The sequence below is a fragment of the Ranitomeya variabilis genome, chromosome 3, assembly GCF_051348905.1.
Source record: "Ranitomeya variabilis isolate aRanVar5 chromosome 3, aRanVar5.hap1, whole genome shotgun sequence".
In the NCBI taxonomy this organism is placed as follows: Eukaryota; Metazoa; Chordata; class Amphibia; order Anura; family Dendrobatidae; genus Ranitomeya; species Ranitomeya variabilis.
The window spans coordinates 172,829,425-172,848,551 of record NC_135234.1 but is presented as its reverse complement, the minus strand read 5'-3'; the positions used below and the strand labels follow the sequence as shown (position 1 = coordinate 172,848,551).

The window sequence follows — 19,127 nt, the reverse complement described above, 5'->3', positions numbered from 1 at the left end:
TGTGTGTGTAAACATTATATGTGAACATGGTATGTTAATGATATCATGATCTTCAATGGAGTATGTAAAAGAAGAGTGTGGACAAGGAAATGAGATCACAATTATTTTTTGTTGTTGTTAAATACTACATCTTTATTTAGCTTACAAAAACGCATACAAATCCGCATGAAAATCCGCATCAAATCTGCGTGGATTTTCAACTGCGTTTTCAGCCAATAGAGGAAGAATCCGCACAGAAAATTCCAGAGGTAAATCTGCAACGTGTGCGCATACTCTAACACATTTTCATGCAAAACCTAGCTTATCATTATGTGGTATGCTTCATAATAAGGACTGATTCAGACTGCAGTTAACAGTTTTGGGCCGTTTTTTCACTTTTTTGATACAAATAGACGTCCAAGTGTACCTACCTTCAGCTTCACTGTTTGCTTCCTCACTTTTCACATTTCTTTTATCTGTTGCAAGAAAGATTATTTGTTGTTGTCTACTTGGTTTTTGGTTAATTTTATTTGTGGCATATTTGATAAGTGACCAGGCCCCAGTTATATTGATTTTGGTTTTAGGTGTGTTCTTATCTTGCTTATATGTAAAATAAAGACAGACCACCTTATCAATACAATGTGCTTTACTATTCTTTTGGCAACATTAATTATTGGTTTAAAACATGATGTAGAACGCCAATCACTTTCCCAGCAGTTGAGAGTATTTCGCCCAGACCTATCTTTTCTTCACTTTCCAAAACTTCTTCGTCTTCTTTCTCCCTTTCTTCCTCTCTTTTCCTGTGTTACATAAATGCATCATTATTATGGCTAAAAAAAGAAACATGTCCATCAATTTCAACTGAAAGATTTTTTCTCTACTTTGATAAAGGGAAAGGGGTATAGGTGCACCCATAATATATGATCAAGCATTCCCTAACAGAGGAGCTAACATCGTCTGCTCCCTCCTTATTCGGCAAGCTATAGCGCTTACCGAAGAAGCTGCATCGGGAGCCCGGATAGCAGGAGCGCTCCAATAGTCAGGTGTCCGGAGTCGCAGCTGCATGTGTCGCGGCTGTGTGACAGTCACAACACACTGGCTCTCCATGCATGTGTTGTGACTGTCGCACAGGCGCCTTCTCCCCTTCTTGAAATGTTGGAAGATATGCTCTTCTGTGACTGTGACGTGATAGGATTTTTTTCTATGGACATTTTATAGGACGTTTTCTGTTATGCCTATGTATGCCCCTGCTCAGGATCATTATTACAATAAGGAGGCAGTGAGGGGCATTATTATATGGAGGCACAATGGGGGGGATTGTTATCATTTTAGGGGAAGCAAAACATCATTATTATTAATATAAGAAAGCACAGGATATTTTTATTATTATAAGGAGGTACAGGGTTATTATTATAAGAGGTCAAGGGGGAGTATTATTAAAGGAGGCACAGGGGAATTATTATAAGGTATCACAAGTTGTGATTTGTGTAGAGGTGGTAGAATGTAAGGAGGGTCCTGGAAAATCAATAAAGTGAAGATGTCTGTGTGTTACATTTTGCAGGGACGGGTCATGGATGGAATAAGAGGTCATGGAGGTCAGGACCGAATGCAAAGGAAAAGGGAAAATGAATTACAACAATCAGCAAGACGTGTTGTGAATTCTGCTCTTGGGCTCCCTCCGGTGGTTATAAGTGGTAGCGCTGCTGTCTTTGGATCGCAGCATTCATCAGGTGTGTCCACTTATTGCAATTCTGACTGGGCTATTTAGTCTTGCTTGACCCTTTGGTTGGTGCCAGTTGTCCATTGTTTCCTGGAGGATTCACTTCCCTGCCTGGTCTCTCTTGCTTGCTGTTCATTTCAACAAAGATAAGTTCTGGCTTTGTTTTTTGCAGTCCACATGCTGTGGGCCTGATCGTTCAAGTTATTTTCCATGTTATCTCTGGAGATGCAGATATACCCTCCATGTCTTTAGTTAGATATGGAGATTTTGTATTTTCTGTGGTGGATATTTTCTAGTGTTTTAATACTGACCGCATAGTACTCTGTCCTACTCTTTCTATTTAGCTAGAAGTGGCCTCCTTTGCTAAATTCTGATTTCAGTCTGCGTATGTTATTTCCCTCTCCTCTCACAGTCAATATTTGTGGGGGGCTGTCTATCCTTTGGGGATTTTCTCTGAGGCAAGATAGTTTTCCCTTTTCTATCTCTAGGGGTAATTAGTCCTCTGGCTGTGTCGAGATGTCTAGGGAGTGATAGGTACATTCCACGGCTACTTCTAGTTGCGGTGTTAAGTTCAGGGTCTGCGGTCAGTACAGGTACCACCTTCTCCAGAGTACGTCTCATGCTGCTCCTAGGCCACCAGATCATAACAGTACAACTGGCCAACAATGAGTTAATTGCATCTCAGAAGAAGGAAAGGAAAGTGCTGAGCCATTTTTTTTTCTGTAGTCTGTTGTGCCTTTTCTTTCCTCTTTACCTCTGGGTGGTTCAGGAGTTTGGCGCTGGTATGGATGTTCAGGGATTGGCTTCTCGTGTGGACCAGCTTGCTGCTAGAGTACAGGGTATTTCCGATTATATCGTTCAGACTCCGGTTTTAGAGCCTAGAATTCCAACTCCTGATTTGTTTTTTGGGGACAGGTCCAAATTTTTGAGCTTTAAAAATAACTGTAAACTGTTTTTAGCTCTGAAACCCCGTTCCTCTGGTGATCCCATCCAGCAGGTTAAAATAGTAATCTCTCTGCTGCGCGGTGACCCTCAGGATTGGGCGTTCTCCCTGGAAGCTGGAAATCCTGCTTTGCTTAATGTAGACACCTTTTTTCAAGTGCTAGGGTTATTGTATGATGAACCTAATTCAGTGGATCATGCTGAGAAGACCTTGTTGGCCCTGTCTCAGGGTCAAGAAGCGGCAGAATTATATTGCCAGAAATTTAGAAAATGGTCTGTGCTGACTAGATGGAATGAGGATGCCTTGGCTGCAATTTTCAGAAAGGGTCTTTCGGAATCTGTTAAAGATGTTATGGTGGGGTTTCCTACGCCTGCTGGTCTGAGTGATTCTATGTCTCTGGCCATTCAGATTGATCGGCGCTTGCGCGAGCGCAGAGTTGTGCGCGCTGTGGCGTTGTCTTCCGAGCGGAGTCCTGAGCCTATGCAGTGTGATAGGATTGTGTCTAGAGCTGAACGACAAGGATTCAGACATCAGAATAGGTTGTGTTTTTACTGCGGCGATTCTGCTCATGTTATTTCTGATTGCCCTAAGCGTACTAAGAGAATCGCTAGTTCTGTTACCATCAGTACTGTACAACCTAAATTTCTGTTGTCTGTGACCCTGATCTGCTCATTATCGTCATTTTATGTCATGGCATTTGTGGATTCAGGCGCCGCTATCGACTTGATTCCAGGTTGTAAGTTCCCTAAGGGCCGACTTTTTAACCTGTCTGTGCCAGAACATGCCACTATGCGGAGTTATGTTAAGGAATCTTTGGAGAAGGGGCATATTCGGCCATCTTCTTCACCACTGGGAGCAGGTTTTTTTTTTGTTGCCAAGAAGGATGGCTCCTTGAGACCCTGTATTGATTATCGCCTCTTGAATAAGATCACGGTCAAATTCCAATACCCTTTGCCTTTGCTTTCTGATTTGTTTGCTAGGATTAAGGGGGCTAGTTGGTTTACTAAGATTGACCTTCGAGGGGCATATAATCTTGTTCGTATTAAGCAGGGTGACGAATGGAAAACTGCGTTTAATACGCCCGAAGGCCATTTTGAATATCTTGTGATGCCATTCGGGCTCTCTAATGCCCCATCTGTGTTTCAGTCCTTCATGCATGATATATTTCGGAATTATCTTGATAAATTCATGATTGTATATTTGGATGATATTTTGATTTTTTCAGATGATTGGGAGTCTCATGTGAAACAAGTCAGGATGGTATTTCAGATCCTTCGTGATAATGCTTTGTTCGTGAAGGTGTCTAAGTGCCTCTTTGGAATACAGAAGGTTTCTTTTTTGGGCTTCATTTTTTCTCCCTCATCTATAGAAATGGATCCGGTTAAGGTTCAGGCCATTCATGATTGGATCCAGCCCACTTCTGTGAAGAGCCTTCAGAAATTTTTGGGCTTTGCTAATTTTTATCGCCGTTTCATTGCCAACTTCTCCAGTGTGGTTAAACCCCTGACCGATTTGACGAAGAAGGGCGCTGATGTGGCGAATTGGTCCTCTGCGGCTGTTTCTGTCTTTCAGGAGCTTAAACGCCGATTTACTTCTGCCCCTGTGTTGCGTCAGCCGGATGTCTCCCTTCCATTTCAGGTTGTGGTTGACGCTTCTGAGATTGGGGCAGGGGTCGTTTTGTCTCAGAGGAATTCTGATGGTTCCTTGTTGAAACCGTGTGCCTTTTTTTCTCGAAAGTTTTCGCCTGCGGAACGCAATTATGATGTCGGCAATCGTGAGTTGTTGGCTATGAAGTGGGCATTTGAGGAGTGGCGTCATTGGTTTGAGGGGGCCAAGCACCGTATTGTGGTCTTGACTGATCATAAGAATCTGATTTACCTCGAGTCTGCCAAACGGCTGAATCCTAGACAGGCCCGATGGTCCCTGTTTTTCTCCCGTTTTGATTTTGTGGTCTCGTACCTTCCGGGTTCTAAGAATGTTAAGGCGGATGCCCTCTCTAGGAGCTTTTTGCCTGATTCTCCTGGGGTCCTTGAGCCGGTCGGCATTCTGAAGGATGGGGTGATTCTTTCTGCCATCTCCCCTGATTTACGACGGGCTCTTCAGGAGTTTCAGGCTGATAAACCTGATCGCTGTCCAGTGGGGAAACTGTTTGTTCCTGACAGATGGACTAGTAAAGTGATTTCTGAGGTTCATTGTTCTGTGTTGGCTGGCCATCCTGGGATTTTTGGTACCAGAGATTTGGTTGGTAGGTCCTTTTGGTGGCCTTCTTTGTCACGGGATGTGCGTTCTTTTGTGCAGTCCTGTGGGACTTGTGCGCGGGCCAAGCCTTGCTGTTCCCGCGCTAGTGGGTTGCTTTTGCCTTTGCCGGTCCCTGAGAGGCCTTGGACGCATATTTCTATGGATTTTATTTCAGATCTTCCGGTTTCCCAGAGGATGTTGGTTATCTGGGTGGTTTGTGACCAGTTTTTCTAAGATGGTTCATTTGGTACCTTTGCCTAAATTGCCTTCCTCTTCTGATTTGGTTCCGTTGTTTTTTCAGCATGTGGTTCGTTTGCATGGCATTCCGGAGAATATTGTGTTCGACAGAGGTTCTCAGTTTGTTTCTAGGTTTTGGCGAGCCTTTTGTGCTAGGCTGGGCATTGATTTGTCTTTTTCTTCCGCGTTTCATCCTCAGACAAATGGCCAAACCGAGCGAACTAATCAGACTTTGGAAACTTATTTGAGATGCTTTGTGTCTGCTGATCAGGACGATTGGGTGGCTTTCTTGCCATTGGCCGAGTTTGCCCTTAATAATAGGGCTAGTTCTGCTACCTTGGTTTCACCCTTCTTTTGTAATTCTGGTTTTCATCCTCGTTTTTCTTCTGGGCAGGTTGAGCCTTCTGATTGTCCTGGGGTGGACTCTGTGGTTGACAGGTTGCAGCAGATTTGGGCTCATGTTGTGGACAATTTGGTGTTGTCTCAGGAGGAGGCTCAGGGTTTTGCTAACCATCGTCGGTGTGTTGGTTCCCGGCTTCGGGTTGGGGATTTGGTCTGGTTGTCTTCCCGCCATGTTCCTATGAAGGTTTCTTCCCCTAAGTTCAAGCCTCGGTTTATTGGTCCTTATAGGATTTCTGAGATTGTCAATCCAGTGTCTTATCTTTTGGCCCTTCCGGCCTCTTTTTCCATCCATAATGTTTTTCATAGATCTTTTTTGCGGAAATATGTGGTGCCTGTTGTTCCCTCTGTTGATCCTCCTGCCCCGGTGTTGGTTGATGGGGAGTTGGAGTATGTGGTTGAGAAGATTTTGGATTCTCGTTTTTCGAGGCGGAGGCTTCAGTATCTTCTAAAATGGAAGGGTTATGGCCAGGAGGATAATTCTTGGGTTGTTGCGTCCGATGTTCATGCTGACGATTTGGTTCGTGCCTTTCATTTGGCTCGTCCTGATCGGCCTGGGGGCTCTGGTGAGGGTTCGGTGACCCCTCCTCAAGGGGGGGGTACTGTTGTGAATTCTGCTCTTGGGCTCCCTCCGGTGGTTATAAGTGGTAGCGCTGCTGTCTTTGGATCGCAGCGTTCATCAGGTGTGTCCACTTATTGCAATTCTAACTGGGCTATTTAGTCTTGCTTGACCCTTTGGTTAGTGCCAGTTGTCCATTGTTTCCTGGAGGATTCACTTCCCTGCCTGGTCTCTCTTGCTTGCTGTTCATTTCAACAAAGATAAGTTCTGGCTTTGTTTTTTGCAGTCCACATGCTGTGGGCCTGATCGTTCAAGTTATTTTCCATGTTATTTCTGGAGATGCAGATATACCCTCCATGTCTTTAGTTAGATGTGGAGATTTTGTATTTTCTGTGGTGGATATTTTCTAGTGTTTTAATACTGACCACATAGTACTCTGTCCTATTCTTTCTATTTAGCTAGAAGTGGCCTCCTTTGCTAAATTCTGATTTCAGTCTGCGTATGTTATTTCCCTCTCCTCTCACAGTCAATATTTGTGGGGGGCTGTCTATCCTTTGGGGATTTTCTCTGAGGCAAGATAGTTTTCCCTTTTCTATCTCTAGGGGTAATTAGTGCTCCGGCTGTGTCGAGATGTCTAGGGAGTGATAGGTACATTCCACGGCTACTTCTAGTTGCGGTGTTAAGTTCAGGGTCTGCGGTCAGTACAGGTACCACCTTCTCCAGAGTACGTCTCATGCTGCTCCTAGGCCACCAGATCATAACAAATACGTCACCGGTGAGAACTTGCACAGTGCACACATATATTTTTTGCAGAGCACTGGTGTGAAACTGATATTACCGTTATATGGTCACTGCATGGTGGTAATATCAGTCTTAGTACAGTGTTTTTTGTTAAAGTAGTTGTCCAAGCTTGAAGTTAAAGTCTGCAGGGACTATGTGACTGCGGACTTCTGAATCCTCACTGAGCTCGCACGCTGTGAGGATTCTCCGGTGCTGGCACTGAGAGTTGGTGATCATGTGCTGTAGTGTAACTTGATCAGCATGGGCCCAAATGCAAAAGCGCTAATAGGGCCCCCAATTAATGAAAGTCTTTAATAACATTCGTCTTTTTTATATAAGCCAACGAGGCTTTTGGGGCACCTTGGCACCAGGGCCTGGGTGCGATTGTAACCCTCGCACCTGCTGTAGTTACACTCCTGATCATGTTACCGCAAGAATACAATTTGCATACATGCAGTCATGTACTGACTAGACGTGCACAGCCCCGCTCAAAACAAGTGAAATTATCAAAGCCGAGTACAAGTATTCGGAAGGTGGAAGGGGATGTGAAAATCGCTCTGGCTGGTCCCAGTGCTGGCACAGGAGAATCATCACAGTGTGCGCTATGAGGATTCAGAAGTCTGAAGTTACGTGGACTTCAACCTCAACCCCTTTAACGATCAGTATGGTAGTATTATCAATATTGTAGATGCTGGTAATATTTGGTTATGGTTTGTTGGTATTTGTCTGTAATATTGCAATATTATTATTTTGATATACCGTATATACTCGAGTATAAGCCGAGATTTTCAGCCCAAATTTTTGGGCTGAAAGTGCCCCCTCGGCTTATACTCGAGTCACGGTTGGCGGGTGAGGGGGAGAGGGCGCTGAGGCATACTCACCTAGTCCCGGCGCTCCTGATGCTCCCCCTGCCCGTCCCACGGTCTCCGGGTGCAGCAGCTCTTCCCCTGTTCAGCGGTCACGTGGGACCGCTCATTAGAGAAATGAATAGGCTGCTCCACCTCCCATAGGGGCGGAGCCGCATAATTCATTTCTCTAATCAGCGGTGCCGGTGACCGCTGACAGGGGAAGAGGCTGTGGCACCGAAGACCAGCTGTCCGGGGGAAGAAGCCAGGGACGCCGGGAGCAGGTAAGTATTACATATTCACCTGTCCTCGTTCCACACGCCGGGCGCCGCGCCATCTTCCCGGCGTCTCTCTGCACTGACTGTGCAGGTCAGAGGGTGCGATGACGCATATAGTGTGCGCGCCGCCCTCTGCCTGATCAGTCAGTGCAGAGAGACGCCGGGACGGGACGCTGAGGAGCTGCAAGCAAGACAGGTGAGTATGTGTTTTATTATTTTTATTGCAGCAGCAGCACAGCTATGGGGCAATAATGGACGGTGCAGAGCACTATATGGCACAGCTATGGGGCAATAATGGTGCAGAGCACTATATGGCACAGCTATGGGGCAATATTGGTGCAGAGCACTGTATGGCACAGCTATGGGGCAATAATGGACGGTGCAGAGCACTATATGGCACAGCTATGGGGCAATAATGGTGCAGAGCACTGTATGGCACAGCTATGGGGCAATAATGGTGCAGAGCACTGTATGGCACAGCTATGGGGCAATAATGGTGCAGAGCACTATATGGCACAGCTATGGGGCAATAATGGTGCAGAGCACTGTATGGCACAGCTATGAGGCAATAATGGTGCAGAGCACTATATGGCACAGCTATGGGGCAATAATGGTGCAGAGCACTATATGGCACAGCTATGGGGCAATAATGAATGGTGCAGAGCACTATATGGCACAGCTATGGGGCAATAATGGTGCAGAGCACTATATGGCACAGCTATGGGGCAATATTGGTGCAGAGCACTGTATAGCACAGCTATGGGGCAATAATGGACGGTGCAGAGCACTATATGGCACAGCTATGGGGCAATAATGGTGCAGAGCACTGTATGGCACAGCTATGGGGCAATAATGGTGCAGAGCACTGTATGGTACAGCTATGGGGCAATAATGGTGCAGAGCACTATATGGCACAGCTATGGGGCAATAATGGTGCAGAGCACTGTATGGCACAGCTATGAGGCAATAATGGTGCAGAGCACTATATGGCACAGCTATGGGGCAATAATGGTGCAGAGCACTATATGGCACAGCTATGGGGCAATAATGAATGGTGCAGAGCACTATATGGCACAGCTATGGGGCAATAATGGTGCAGAGCACTGTATGGCACAGCTATGGGGCAATAATGGTGCAGAGCACTATATGGCACAGCTATGGGGCAATAATGGTGCAGAGCACTATATGGCACAGCTATGGGGCAATAATGAATGGTGCAGAGCACTATATGGCACAGCTATGGGGCAATAATGGTGCAGAGCACTATATGGCACAGCTATGGGACAATAATGGTGCAGAGCACTATATGGCACAGCTATGGGGCAATAATGAACGGTGTAGAGCACTATATGGCACAGCTATGGGGCAATAATGGTGCAGAGCACTGTATGGCACAGCTATGGGGCAATAATGGTGCAGAGCACTGTATGGTACAGCTATGGGGCAATAATGGTGCAGAGCACTATATGGCACAGCTATGGGGCAATATTGGTGCAGAGCACTGTATAGCACAGCTATGGGGCAATAATGGACGGTGCAGAGCACTATATGGCACAGCTATGGGGCAATAATGGTGCAGAGCACTGTATGGCACAGCTATGGGGCAATAATGGTGCAGAGCACTGTATGGTACAGCTATGGGGCAATAATGGTGCAGAGCACTATATGGCACAGCTATGGGGCAATAATGGTGCAGAGCACTGTATGGCACAGCTATGAGGCAATAATGGTGCAGAGCACTATATGGCACAGCTATGGGGCAATAATGGTGCAGAGCACTATATGGCACAGCTATGGGGCAATAATGAATGGTGCAGAGCACTATATGGCACAGCTATGGGGCAATAATGGTGCAGAGCACTGTATGGCACAGCTATGGGGCAATAATGGTGCAGAGCACTATATGGCACAGCTATGGGGCAATAATGGTGCAGAGCACTATATGGCACAGCTATGGGGCAATAATGAATGGTGCAGAGCACTATATGGCACAGCTATGGGGCAATAATGGTGCAGAGCACTATATGGCACAGCTATGGGACAATAATGGTGCAGAGCACTATATGGCACAGCTATGGGGCAATAATGAACGGTGTAGAGCACTATATGGCACAGCTATGGGGCCATAATGAACGGTATGGAGCATCTATTTTTATTTTTGAAATTCACCGGTAGCTGCTGCATTTTCCACCCTAGGCTTATACTCGAGTCAATAAGTTTTCCCAGTTTTTTGTGGCAAAATTAGGGGGGTCGGCTTATACTCAGGTCGGCTTATACTCGAGTATATACGGTAATTATTTAATCTTATATAGAAATATTATTCGTATTATTAGAAATATTGGACTTGTAATAAATCTTGATTTCCTCCAGGCAGGGTAATATTAGTAACTAGAAATAGGCCCGATGCTATCGCATCGGGAGTGCGGTGAAATTAACATCTGTGTATGCTTAGTGGTGCTGACAGGAGCAGTGGACATGTCTCACACCGTTTGCGCTTTCCAACATATCTGTTCTATATCATCCATCTCACCGCTATTCCCGAGCATGCGTAGTAACGACGCGGCTGTTACTGCACCTGTGTGTGAATAGAGGAGAGGTGGGACATTGCCGCGGTGTCTTATGGGATTCAGGGACAGCGGCCGTAAGTCCCAACTGGCGATTATATATAGATATATATCCCCATCTGAGGCTCAGGGGTCAGGGACAGCATGGGCCTGTGTGATTTCAAATGCCAGGGCTGAATTTCAGTCCCAGTCCGTCCCTGCTCAGAACTGAACTACATAAACCATTTAAGGTCGCACTTACACTGTGTAAAGTGGTTTTATTATGTCCCTGTCCCTTGAGTCCATGCATCTTGAATACATGACAAGATCCTGCTGGCATTAGAAGCAGCTGACATTGCATGCTGCTACTTAGTCCAGAGCTACAAGGACACCAAGATCCTTCTCCACAAGGACTAGGTCATATGGAGCTAGCTCTGATCGCTGCAGTTTACTTATTTAGATGCTGAAGTCAATCACTAGCAGCAGCATTTAAATGAACTGGTTGCTGCTGCACATGTGCACTGATGCCATCGATCCCGTTGAAATGGAATTAGGGTATGTTTCCATGGTCAGGAAACGCTGCGGATTGGACGCTGCGTAGAGCCGCAGCGTCCAATCCGCAGTGGCCAGATGTTACAGCATAGTGGAAGGAATTTTATGAAATCCTTTCTCCACTATGCATTCAAATACGCAGGTGGCAGACCTCCGTATACACACAGGTGGTGCGTCTTTATAGACCGCAGCATGCCTATTTATCTTGCGGAGATGCTCCCTCTTGTGTTCATTGAACACATTAGTATCACTAAGCTTACAAAATCCGGCAGCGCTTTGAGCGGACCGGGTATCTGCTGCATCCAAAGCGCTGCATATCCGGACCGTGGAAACATACCCTAATGCAGTGTTAATTAGGCTGCCGTGGAAGCTGTAAGTACAATGAAGGCCACCTTTGAAGCTATTTTTGTCTTTGGATGTTTAATCAAGCTATGTGGACTAAAAGATTAAATAATTATTATTAAAAAAAACTTTGTGCATTTTTAAAAAAATATAAACTCTAAATACACCTAATTTTTATCAATTCAAAAGTAAAAATAATAAAACATTTTTGCTATCACTGTAAAAGTTAAATATAGGAGATTACTAAATTAATTAACTAAAACAGCAAACCGCTTGAAGAAAAAAATTTGAATCAGCAGAATCACTGTTTTTGATCCCCCGACCTCACAAAAAAAGAAATCAATGCTCTTAAAAAATAAAATAAAATAATCAATTAAATTTAGATACAGTACAGAGCAAAAGTTTGGACACACCTTCTCATTTACAGATTTTTCTGTATTTTCATGACTATGAAAATTGTACATTCACACTGAAGGCATCAAAACTATGAATTAACACATGTAGAATTATATACTTAACAAAAAAGTGTGAAACAACTGAAAATATGTCTTATATTCTAGGTTCTTCAAAGTAGCCACCTTTTACTTTGATGACTGCTTTGCACACTCTTGGCATTCTCTTGATGAGCTTCAAGAAGTAGTCACTGGGAATGGTCTTCCAACAATCTTGAAGGAGTTCCCAGAGATGCTCAGCACTTGTTGGCCCTTTTGCCTTCACTCTGAGGTCCAGCTCACCCCAAACCAACTCGATTGGGTTCAGGTCTGGTGACTGTGGAGGCCAGGTCATCTGGCGTAGCACCCCATCACTCTCCCTCTTGGTCAAATAGCCCTTACACAATCTGGAGGTGTGTTTGGTGTCATTGTCCTGTTGATAAATGATGGTCCAACTAAACGATGGAATAGCATGCTGCTGCAAGATGCTGTGGTAGCAAGGCTGGTTCAGTATGCCTTCAATTTTGAATAAATCCCCAACAGTGTCACCAGCAAAGCACCCCCACACCATCCAACCTCCTCCATGCTTCATGGTGGGAACCAGGCATGTAGAGTCCATCCATTCACCTTTTCTGCGTCACACAAAGACTCGGTGGTTGGAACCAAAGATCTCAAATTTGGACTCATCAGACCAAAGAACAGATTTCCACTGGTTTAATGTCCATTCCTTGTGTTCTTTAGCCCAAACAAGTCTCTTCTGCTTGTTGCCTGTCCTTAGCAGTGGTTTCCTAGCAGCTATTTTACCATGAAGGCCTGCTGCACAAAGTCTCCTCTTAACAGTTGTTGTAGAGATGTGTCTGCTGCTAGAACTCTGTGCGGCATTGACCTGGTTTCTAATCTGAGTTGCTGTTAACCTGCGATTTCTGAGGCTGGTGACTCGGATAAACATTCTCAGAAGCAGAGGTGACTCATGGTCTTCCTTTCCTGGGGCGATCCTCATGTGAGCCAGTTTCTTTGTAGCGCTTGATTGTTTTTGCCACTGCACTTGGGGACACTTTCAAAGTTTTCCCAATTTTTCAGACTGACTGATCTTCATTTCTTAAAGTAATGATGGCCACTCGTTTTTCTTTACTTAGCTGCTTTTTTCTTGCCATAATACAAATTCTAACAGTCTATTCAGTAGGACTATCAGCTGTGTATCCACCAGACTTCTGCTCAGCAAAACTGATAGTCCCAACCCCATTTATAAGGCAAGAAATCCCACTAACTAAACCTGACAGGGCACACCTGTGAAGTGAAAACCATTTCCGGAGACTACCTCTTGAAGCTCATCAAGAGAATGCCAAGATTGTGCAAAGCAGTCATCAAAGCAAAAGGTGGCTACTTTGAAGAACCTAGAATATAAGACATATTTTCAGTTGTTTCACACTTTGTTGTTAAGTATATAATTCCACATGTGTTAATTCATAGTTTTGATGCCTTCAGTGTGAATTTACAATTTTCATAGTCATGAAAATACAGAAAACTCTTTAAATGAGAAGGTGTGTCCAAACTTTTGCTCCGTACTGTACATAATGTTTCATTCATGTGAATGATGGATAAACTGCAGTACTCGCCAGCAGCCATCTTATAAGGTATGAACGCACATGGTTCCTCTCTGTGCATTGCTTAGAGCAGGCCAAAGCTGGAGCAGATTTCAGCTAGTTAGTGGGATTCCTGTGTGTCAGCCCAGCACCATCCAGATTGATGATTTATTCTGGGGGTAGGTTCAACAGTTGTTTAGTCTCAGACAACATCTTAAAGACTTTCATTATATTTCAGACTTTAGGGTTGTCCACAGAACCTTAATGTTGCTACAATATTCACACAGGTTCTGACTTGTCTGTGACTACTCACATGGCTGATACTTTTTCCTGATCACTTTTTGGGGGTCCTGTGGCTATAACTGTTATTAGGATAATGACTCAGGCATTGTATTTGAGGGTCCTGCTGTTATCATGTTTTTAGTGGTCCTCTGGTAGCTTCTTGATTATATCATTTTATGTTCATAGTTAGGCAGGAGCAGAAAATCTCAATAAAGCACCATGAAATCATACTATCATTCACTATACAAAATAGTAATAACCTTTTTTAAATATAATATATGAGTACTTACTCTTCTTCACAGATGGAAAGTGAGACTATGCCAAGGAATAGAACATTTCTTTGACAGAGCCATGTTTGGTCATGTAAAAATATCTATGGTAATGTTAAATGTAAAAAAATGTTATCTTCTACTACTGATTTAAAAAAAAAAAAAAAGAAAACAGACAGCGGAAAACATTTTACTTGTTCTCAGTTTCTCTATTTGAAGCACTAATATTAGTGAACGTTAAATAAAAGCCATTTAAATATAAATTAACAATACATACCTTATGATGAAGAATGCAAAGTTTAGAAGGGCAGAATGCCACAGAATGATTCTGCAGTATTCCCTCAATCTTCATATATATACTGTACATAATTGGTTGGGTAATCTGTAGAGCAGATCATTGTATTTACTTTTCTCATGCACAAGGATGTATTGTGTGTCTCATGATTAAAATTAGCTAAATAACATGGGTCTTTTGAGCACACAAACAAATATTGTTTCTGTTGTGGTGACATTTGACACATCACTAACATTTGTCATGAGACAATTCAGCTAACTCAAAATGCTGTAAACAGTATAATGCACCCACAGCTCCTCTGCACACAATGTGATGTTCCCACAACAGGATAATGGGCCCACAGCTCCTCTATATACAGTATGGTGGGCACACAGCTCCCTTATACACAGTATAAAGGACCCATAGCTCTCCTACAAATAATATGATGTTCCCACGGCTCCCCAAAAACACAGTATAATGACCCCCACATTAGCCCTCAGACTGTCTAATGTATCACGCATTAGCCCCCCAAATTTTATAATGGCCTCCACATTAGCTCCCAAACTGTAAACATGTTGATGCGTGGCCTACCTTGAAATAGTGGATTCCTTTGTTAGTATCAGATTTGGTCTGAGTTAAATTCAGGAGTAGGGAAATTTGGACTTGGCTGGAACACATTTTTAACCTTTGTACAGAAATCTGGGTTTTGCTTCAAAATTTTCCAAGACTCAAACTCAGAAAAGTCATCATTATGAGCAGCCCACAGTGGAATCTGACATGTGAGGGCAAAATAAAATCCAAGAACCTTAGGCAGTTTAGCTGAAATCAGGGCAGGCAGAGTTCTTTAAATATTGCAAGCAAAAAGAAGCTCAGTACAGGAAAAATGCAATCAACAGGGAAAACCTGTACCTAACCATAGGTGTGGATGAGCGAACGTGCTAAAAAAAGTGTCAGCTCCCAGTGTGGCGTCCCTGCCTTGTAACAGCACGTGTCCAGGAACATGACCCATGCCCTTACCAATGCACTTACTGGCATTGTCCGCTGAACGACAGACACGTGGACGAGCACCTGTGGCCAGGAATGTTACACATTCGTGATGGCACACTGGGTGTACATTGTGGAGGCTGGGGCCAATTCACACCCTGGGATGGCGCATGTGCTCACAACAATGAGGATTGCTGGACCTTCTTCTGTCAAGGTTTCCTCCACCTCATAAAGCATTTCCTGCACCCCCTTTTGCTCCTCCTCCATTTCCGATGTGGTATCTCAGAGCATGTGTCCACATCAGCCAGAAGCTGAAGAGCGGGCATGGATGTCTGACATTTGTTTGGTTCTCCAAGACTATGAGGACTCCACAAAGGGACTAGGTGGGGATGTTGAAGGACATAACACAAAGATTGTAGCCAACCCAGCACAAACTAGATAACAATGAGAAGATGGACATTGAGGAGGAGGAAGAGGAGGAACAGGATCTGGCGGCTAGCGTAAAAAAGGATAGTAGCCACACAACCTTCCTCTCGTCTCTCCTGCGTGGATCAGCTGAGGATGGGAATGAGGCGGAAGAGAGGGAGGAGATAGAGAGTCGTCATCACGGTGGACACAGGGAAGTATTGGCTGTATGGAGCTTGGCACGTATAGCTGATTTTTGATACCGCTGTCTTTTCCGTGACCCTTGTGTTACATTCATCTTGGCCAAAAAAAAAGAGTGCTCGTTGTTCACCTTGCTACTAGACCCACGCTACAAAGAGAACTTTGCATCTTTTTCCTTTTTCCTGAGGTGGAGAGGTCTTCCAAAATGTGGAAAATATGTTGAAAAATTCCCAGCAGATACCGCTAGCAACAGGGGGCAAACTTCGTTGCCCAACTAACAAGAGAAAAGAGAGACACACAGCAAAAGGCAAAGGTACACTGTCAAAGGTGTGGGCCAATTTCATGACACCAGCCCAGCGCTCAGGACTAGTGATGGGCGAATTTGTTCAGAAAACGATCGGCAAATATAAATTCGGTATGAATATGGCATATTCGAATTCGTGATCGAAAACACGAGCAAAATTTTATAAAATTGGAAAAAATCGGTAACATTCGGTAAAAAAGTGTGGGAAAATATTTGCGTTACCACAAAAGTATTTTCAGCACCTTAGCAATGATAATAGTGGTGTATCATGAGCGTTTTGCTCGTGTTTGATGAGATGAGGAGGTTTGCAGAGCTCAGAGGCACGGCGTTCTTGTAAACAGTAATTTATTTATTTTTTCCTATCTTTATGTGTGCACATTTCGGCTAGCCAATCAGGGCACAGGAAACACCCACAATGTCCTGACACAACGGCTTGGGTCATTGGCTGCTAAAATCACATGTTCCTCTCCATATAAAGAGCAGACATCTTGTTTTAGTGCCATTTTGACACGTAACAGCGCAGAGAGGCTTCTCCTGATGCTGGCACTGTTAGCAGCAAGATTTTAGCTAGTTAGCTAGGCGATTGTAGTATATCAGTCAGATAGTGTAGCTAGCTAGTGTCCAGTGTGGCTGTTAAATTTACCTTCCAGTACTTTTTTGTTTTTTTTAGCCATTACTGAGGTCCACAGACAAAGCCAGCAGGGCACATGTCTTACAAGTGTGTTGTGTACTGCTTCTATTGTGCTCCATGCACGAGTATAGTATTTTAAATAATATTTTTCTCTAGCTAAATGTGAAACAGCCTGCGATATCCCACCTAGTCATTTAGTGCTGTGGTGATATGAAACTGTAGACCTAAGGCACATTAAAAAAAATGATAATTTTTTGGTTGCAAAAAGTTAGACAGCCCGCCATATCACACTTTGTCATTTTGTTGGGTTGAAATAAAGCTGTAGATGCCTGACCCAGAGGCCACCCAAAAATTATTGCGTTCCTAATGTCATACAGTAGGGGACCTGACTTTATAACACACTAGATGCTACAAACTATTTTAGAGGCTTGATCCAGAGGCCACAAAAAAATCTTATCATCCTAGTGTCATATAGTAGGGGACATGACTTTAAAATAGTTTGTAGCATCTAGTGTGTTATAGAGGACTGATCCAGGGGCCACAAAAAATTCTTCTGCTCCTAGTGTCATACAATAGGAGACTTGACTTTCAAATAGTCCATGAAAAAAGAAATAAGGATGGCACTCACCATCCCAATAAAAAGTTCACTTTAAGTTGCTTAAAATATCAGAGGCAGGAGAGTCCCATGTGGAGCTCAATAATCCAATGACTGGGAAAAGGCCATGGTGGAAGGGGAATTAGGCTTGGTGTTCAAGGTGTACGTGGGGTACGTGGTAATGTTTGTGAAAGCACTAGTGAACCAACATCACGTCCTATGCAAAATCAACTGACAACGTCTGTTACTGGACGGGCTGTTTTTTTTTGCTTGGATCTGGGGCAAGATGAAGTAGGGTCCGAACAGCATCCTGACCCTCTTCATCAGACATTAACCCCTGGGGGGTAGGCAATCCTGATGAGACTCAGATATCTGAGGCTCATGTGGACTGTATTGTGCTGTCAGGGCAGGAAGAGGAGGAGGGTGACTCCAAGGGAGAGGAAGGTGATAACACAGAGGATGATGAGGTGTTAGTGTGGAGCCTCTGAGGTCGGGTCACCACAGAGGTACTGCATCTCAGAGGTGTGGGACTCCGCTCTCAGGTAAGAAGGGAGAACTACACAGGACTCTAACACTCACATCCAACACACACTAGTTCAGTCGGGGCACCTAGGCATACTCTTAGGGAGGAAGGCCTCATCCCAGGCTAGATAGGAAAGGGTGTTGGAGAGTAGGCGGGGTAGTTAGAGTAAAGGAGGAGCTAATTAGGAGTAAAAGTTAGGGAGATTGTGAGAGGAAGGAGATGCAGTAAGATGTGCTGAGAAGGAGCTCCCAGTCAGAGGGAGCTAGAGAGGGATTGAGAGAGAGAAGTGGAGCTAAGTAGATGTGAGGCTCTGCAGCTTCTGACTGACAGAAGAGAAGTGTGAGAGAGAGCAAGAAAGAAGCTCCCAGAAGGACAGAAGGGGTCCTATGGACACGGGTAGTGAGAAATCCACCTGTGGGGCCCACATCCACGCTGACCATCGCCAGGTGGAGGGTCCAGGTCGCAGTGGGGAACCGGCTCCCAAGACTAGTGGGGGACTACAAGACTCAGCTAGCCAGCCAGAGGCTGCAGAATCTGCATATGCTGCAGCCACATCCAACTCATTCGCTGAAAAGGCAGCCACATAGGATCCAGGGAACCAACAGAGAGTTTCGCCTGACAAGATCTGAGGCTGCTGGATTGGGACACTGTGTGTGAAGGCTCAGGGCAGAAGGGTGAGAGCCAGCACAGTGAGACGGCCAGGAAAGGAACAAAGAAAGGGGGTTCTGAAAGGTGCACCCAATTTATTTGAGAGCTGGCTCGACCACAGACCCCGAACACACAGCACCCCGGCTGGGGACTACAACTAAGAACTGTGAGTAAACATGTGGAAACTGCACCCTGCTGTGTCCTCGGAAATATTACTGCGTCACATGCCCTGCACTACAACCACCATCATCACCCTTTAACACCATCACTGCCCTGGGGTTTAGCTCTACCTCTGGAGAGCTGTAACAACACTGCTGCATCACTATCAGCTCCAGCGGTCTCTTCAAACAGCATCGGCTAGCATCACCTATTTGCCGAATACTACAGGTGGCGTCACAAACAATTCCACTTTTCCCATAAACTTTATTCCCCTTTTCATCATCACTCTTTTATTGGACGCCCAGGGCCATTGACCGGGTCACTGCTGCCATGACACATCCCCTTTAAGAACAGCCGTCCCAGTACCGAGTATGCCCACGGCCCTGGCGGGCACTCCATTGGATCCCAGTTGTCATGAACATA

At 44.7% G+C, this 19,127-nt stretch overlaps 1 long non-coding RNA gene across 1 annotated transcript; it reads right to left on the bottom strand.

Annotated features, from left to right (window-relative positions):
- Positions 1 to 614: 614 nt before the first annotated feature.
- Positions 615 to 14,293, bottom strand: LOC143818046 (uncharacterized). The gene is made up of 3 exons (XR_013224279.1): positions 14,258 to 14,293; positions 14,002 to 14,084; positions 615 to 779 (listed from the first exon to the last, which is right to left on the bottom strand). It is a non-coding gene; the product is annotated as an uncharacterized LOC143818046 (long non-coding RNA).
- Positions 14,294 to 19,127: the final 4,834 nt, after the last annotated feature.